The sequence below is a fragment of the Silene latifolia genome, chromosome 10, assembly GCF_048544455.1.
Source record: "Silene latifolia isolate original U9 population chromosome 10, ASM4854445v1, whole genome shotgun sequence".
NCBI lineage: Eukaryota > Viridiplantae > Streptophyta > Magnoliopsida > Caryophyllales > Caryophyllaceae > Silene > Silene latifolia.
Window position 1 is genome coordinate 21,017,498 of NC_133535.1, and position 5,204 is coordinate 21,022,701.

General features: G+C 42.7%; 1 non-coding gene across 1 annotated transcript; it reads right to left on the reverse strand.

Moving 5' to 3' along the window:
• Positions 1-804: 804 nt before the first annotated feature.
• Positions 805-911, reverse strand: LOC141610343 (small nucleolar RNA R71). Its single transcript, XR_012528246.1, has one exon. It is a non-coding gene; the product is annotated as a small nucleolar RNA R71 (small nucleolar RNA).
• Positions 912-5,204: the final 4,293 nt, after the last annotated feature.

Genomic DNA, 5,204 nt, shown 5'->3' on the forward strand with positions numbered 1-5,204 from the left:
TTATTTTTCGACTTAGCTAAACCGGTGAATTAGAACGATTAGTACTCCACCTACTCCTTGTGGGATCGACCCTTTAAAGTGTACAACAATAAAATCGTGCACTTGCGAGGTTTAACTTGAGACCATCAAGTTTTTGGCGCCGTTGCCGGGGAGTACGGCTTGATATTAATCGTTTTTGTTCTAGTTTAGACTAAGTCCTTTGTTACTAATCCTTTCTTTCAAGTGCTTAGGTCTTTTGCATGAGTAGGCGACGAAGACGAGGTCAACCGATATATCAACTTGACCGCGAAATTGAAGCCACGGCAAGAAGACTTAATTCTCTAAGAAGAAAGGGGTTTACTTGATACACCACCAATTGAATAAGTTAATCACCAAGAAGCTACCGAAGTTTTTGAAAATCCTTTTGGGGTTTTAGAAGAAGAACCTAACACCATGGGTGATCCGGTTCCGATAAGAGACACTATGGCTCCTAAGCACATAGTCAATCCAAGCATCCAAAGGCCACGAATTCAAGCTAATAACTTTGAGATTAAAAATGCCTTGCTCAACCTTGTTCAAGACAACCAATTTGGAGGAGGTCCCTTGGAGAACCCAAATGATCATCTAAATGATTTCCTTGAAAATTGTGATATGTACAAGTCAAATGGGGTTTCCGATGACGCGGTTCGCCTTAGGTTGTTCCCCCGTTCTCTTAGGGGTTCGGCCAAGGATTGGTTGAAGAATTGTGACCCGGATTCCTTCAAAACATGGGATGAGTTGGCTTCGGCATTTTTGAACAAATATTTCCCACCCTCAAGAACGACCAAAGTCAAGAGTGAATTGCAAAGCTTTACTCAAGAAGAGGATGAGACCTTATATGAGGCATGGGAACGGTATAAGAATCTCCAACGGTTATGCCCACACCATGGCATCTCCGAGGCCGAGCTAGTGAACAATTTCTACAAAGGGTTGACTCAAGACCTTAGGCTTTCATTGGATGCGGGATCGGGGAAAGGTGCCTTAGACATTTTGGGGCATAAAGCGGCAAAGGAACTAATTGAAGAGATGGCCTCAAGAACTATGGAATGGGGAAGTGATAGGCAAATGAGGAAGGGCAAGAGCAAGGATTCTAATTAGGTTTTGAATGTGGAGGTTAAGGGTATGCTAGATGAACTCACCCAACAAGTTGCTTTGCTAAATTCAAAACCTAAAGGCTCCGATATGAGGCAAGTCTTGTCTTGTGAGTTGTGTGGTGAACAAGGGCATACTCCCATTGGGTGTCCCTTGATTTCACCCCTAGGTGAGGAATGCTATGAGCAAGTAAATGGGATTTGGGAATCAACTAGTGCAAGGCAAGGGTTCAACAATAATAACAACAACCAATTTGTCAATGGAAAAAGAACTCACCCTTTCTTATCTTATGCTTCACAAAACATTCAAAATCCCACCACTTCCCAACCTCAACAACAACAAAGGTTCAATCAAAACTCTCAATTCCAAAGACAAATTCCACCCGGTTTCCAAGGGAAACAATTCATCACCCAAAACCAACAACCCTTTGGGGGTTTCAAGGGACAAAATTTCAATCAACCACAAAACCAAAATTTCCAACCACAAAACCAAAACTTCCAAACCCCTCAAAAACCATCTTGGGAACAAGCCTTTGAACAATTGGTTATTGCAAATCAAAAATCCGACTCAAAGCTTGATAACCACATTGCCTCACAAAACCGGGTGAATGATGAAATACGGGCATCACAAAAGGCTACGGAAACTCATGTGGCCCAAATTTCTCAACAATTGAGTCAATTGTCTCAAAATCCGGGGAAATTTCCGGGTAATACGGTATAACTTTTGTCCATAACTGTGTACCTTTAGTCATTTTATATCATTTTTATATAAAAATGTGAAATATAAGATTAAAATCAGTGACGAAAAAAACCGAGACGCAAAATCTGGAAAAAAAAAACGAATTTATAAAAGTTACCGGTGGCGGCGGTGGTGAGTGGTGGGTGGTGGTGTCGGGTGGGGTAGTGGTGGGTGGTGGTGAATGAAGAAGAGAGGAATGAATGATTTATTTGGGTTTTTGATTTATTTGGGTTTTTTTAGAAAGGAAGGAGAAGTGAGATGTAGAGAGAGGAGAAGAAGTTGTGATAATGAGATGATGAATGATTAGTGAGGTAAGTTTATTGAATTGATGAGCTAATTAGAGAAAAGGTGGAGGGATTAATTTGTAACCATCCATTGAGATCTAATCCTAGCCTTCCATTCCCTTCATCCAAGGCCCCTTAGAAGGACTTATGCATGGACTCATAAGATATAAGGGACTTACATGATCCCCCCTCTCTCTCTCTCTCTCTCTCTCTCTCTCTCTCGTGGAATTTGAACTCCACAAGTCCATGGAAGCTCCATCTCTAGGTGACACTTGTTGCATTGTAGACATTCTAGAGAATCCCATGGAGGAGCATGACCCAAAAGCTTCCTCTATGGATCCTTTGGAGACTTGTCTTGTTAGTGGGTATGAGGTCGATGACAAGGATGTTGAGACTCTTGCATATGTATGGATGTTGGATTCGGCTCCAATTCATGAACAAGCTCCCAAGTTTGAAGTGTTAGAAGTCGGTAAGAAGGAGGAGAGTTCCACGCCTCCTCCTACGGTTGAACTTAAACCTCTTCCCTCTTCTTTGAAGTATGAATTCCTAGGTGACAATTCCACTTTTCCCGTCATCATCAATAGTGCACTTGATGACACCCAAACCTCAAAACTAATTTCTTTGCTAAAAAGGTTCAAGGGTGTCCTTGGGTACACTATTGGTGACCTCAAGGGGATTAGTCCCTCTTTGTGCACTCACAAAATTTTACTTGAAAATGAGGATGCATCCTCAATAGAGGCACAAAGAAGGCTTAATCCCATAATGAAAGAGGTTGTAAGGAAAGAGGTCCTTAAGCTGCTTGACGCCGGCATTATCTATCCTATTTCGGATAGTAGGTGGGTAAGCCCGGTTCATGTAGTTCCCAAAATAGGAGGCATGACGGTAGTGCGAAATGACAAGAATGAATTGATTCCTACAAGGACGGTAACCGGGTGGAGAATGTGCGTGGACTATAGGAAGTTGAACAAATCCACCCGGAAGGATCACTTTCCCTTACCGTTCATGGATCAAATGCTAGAAAGATTAGCTCAACACAACTATTTTTGCTTCTTGGATGGCTATTCGGGATTCTTCCAAATCCCCATCCATCCAAGTGACCAAGAAAAGACCACCTTTACTTGTCCATTCGGCACCTATGCATATAGGAGGATGCCATTTGGACTATGTAATGCTCCATCTACCTTTCAAAGAGCTATGATGTCAATTTTCTCCGACTTCATTGAACAAGAAATGGAAGTTTTCATGGATGATTTCTCGGTTGTTGGGAAAAGTTTTGAAAGTTGTTTAATGAATTTGGAGAAAGTTTAGAGCAAGTGTCAAGAGTCTAACCTTGTGCTTAATTGGGAGAAGTGCCATTTCATGGTACAAGAAGGTGTTGTGTTGGGGCACATAGTGTCCAACCGAGGAATAGAAGTTGATAAGGCTAAGATCGAGGTCATTGCTAGCCTCCCACCTCCCACCAATGTTAAGGGGGTGAGAAGTTTCCTTGGACATGCGGGCTTTTACCGCTGCTTCATCAAGGACTTCTCTAAGATTGCGAGACCTTTGACCGAGTTGTTAGCCAAGGATACTCCTTTCGTGTTCTCTAACCGATGTCTTGATGCTTTTAATAGGTTGAAGGAAGCTTTGACAAGTGCTCCTATTATACAACCTCCGGATTGGAGCTTGCCGTTTGAGTTAATGTGTGATGCGAGCGATCATGCCTTGGGCGCAGTTTTAGGCCAAAGGAAGGATGGAAAGGTGCATGCAATTCATTATGCAAGCAAAACTCTAGATGATGCTCAAACAAATTACTCAACAACGGAAAAGGAGCTCTTGGCCATGGTATTTGCTATGGAGAAGTTCCGGACCTATTTGGTGGGAGCTAAGGTTATAGTGTTCACCGATCATGTTGCTTTGAGACACTTGCTCATCAAGAAGGAGTCCAAGCCTCGGTTAATTAGGTGGATATTACTTCTCCAAGAGTTTGACATGGAAATTAGGGACAAGAAAGGAGTTGAAAATGTGGTGGCCGACCATTTATCCTGGCTAATCAACCTCAATGTTGACAATGGGCTCCCTATCAATGACTATTTGCCCGATGACCACTTGTTGTCCCTAAGCTTGGGAGAAGCACCGTGGTATGCGGATATTGTCAATTATTTGGTCTCCGGGATAATTCCTCATGATTATGACTACCACAAGAAGAAGAAGTTCTTTCATGATGTGAAACATTATTATTGGGATGACCCATGTTTATATAAGTCTTGTGCCGATGGAATGATAAGAAGGTGTGTTCCAAGAGAGGAAGCTACCTCCATAATGAGCCATTGCCATGACTTACCTTGTGGCGGCCATGCAAGTTCCAAGAAAACGGCCGCTAAAGTACTTCAATGCGGTTTCTTTTGGCCCTCTCTATTCCGTGACGTTGCCTTTTATGTTAAAGGATGTGACAAATGTCAAAGGAGTGGAAATATCACAAGGAAACATGAGATGCCAATGAATTTCATGCTTGAGGTTGAGCTTTTTGATATGTGGGGGATAGATTATCAAGGTCCCTTCCCATCTTCGTTCGGAAATGAGTACATACTTGTGGCGGTCGACTATGTAAGCAAATAGGTTGAGGCGATCCCGACCAAGACTTGTGATGCTAAGAAAGTGATCAAGCTACTTCAAAAGATCATTTTTCCAAGGTTTGGGGTCCCGAGAGTCCTCATTAGCGATCGTGGTACTCATTTCGGAGAGAGAGCATTAGAGGCTTTGTTGAAAAAGTATGGAGTGCAACAAAGGAAAAGTCTTGCCTACCATCCTCAAGCTAATGGGCAAGCCGAGATTTCCAACCGAGAGTTGAAGACTATACTCGAAAGAACTGTCAACAAGTCAAGAAAGGATTGGTCCTTGAAAATTGATGATGCTTTGTGGGCTTACCGGACGGCCTTCAAAACACCGATCGGTACCTCACCATTCCGATTGGTGTATGGCAAGGCTTGTCATTTGCCGGTTGAACTTGAACACAAGGCGTATTGGGCCATCAAGCATCTCAACTATGACTTGAAAACGGCCGGTGAGAAGAGACTTCTTGACTTGAATGAA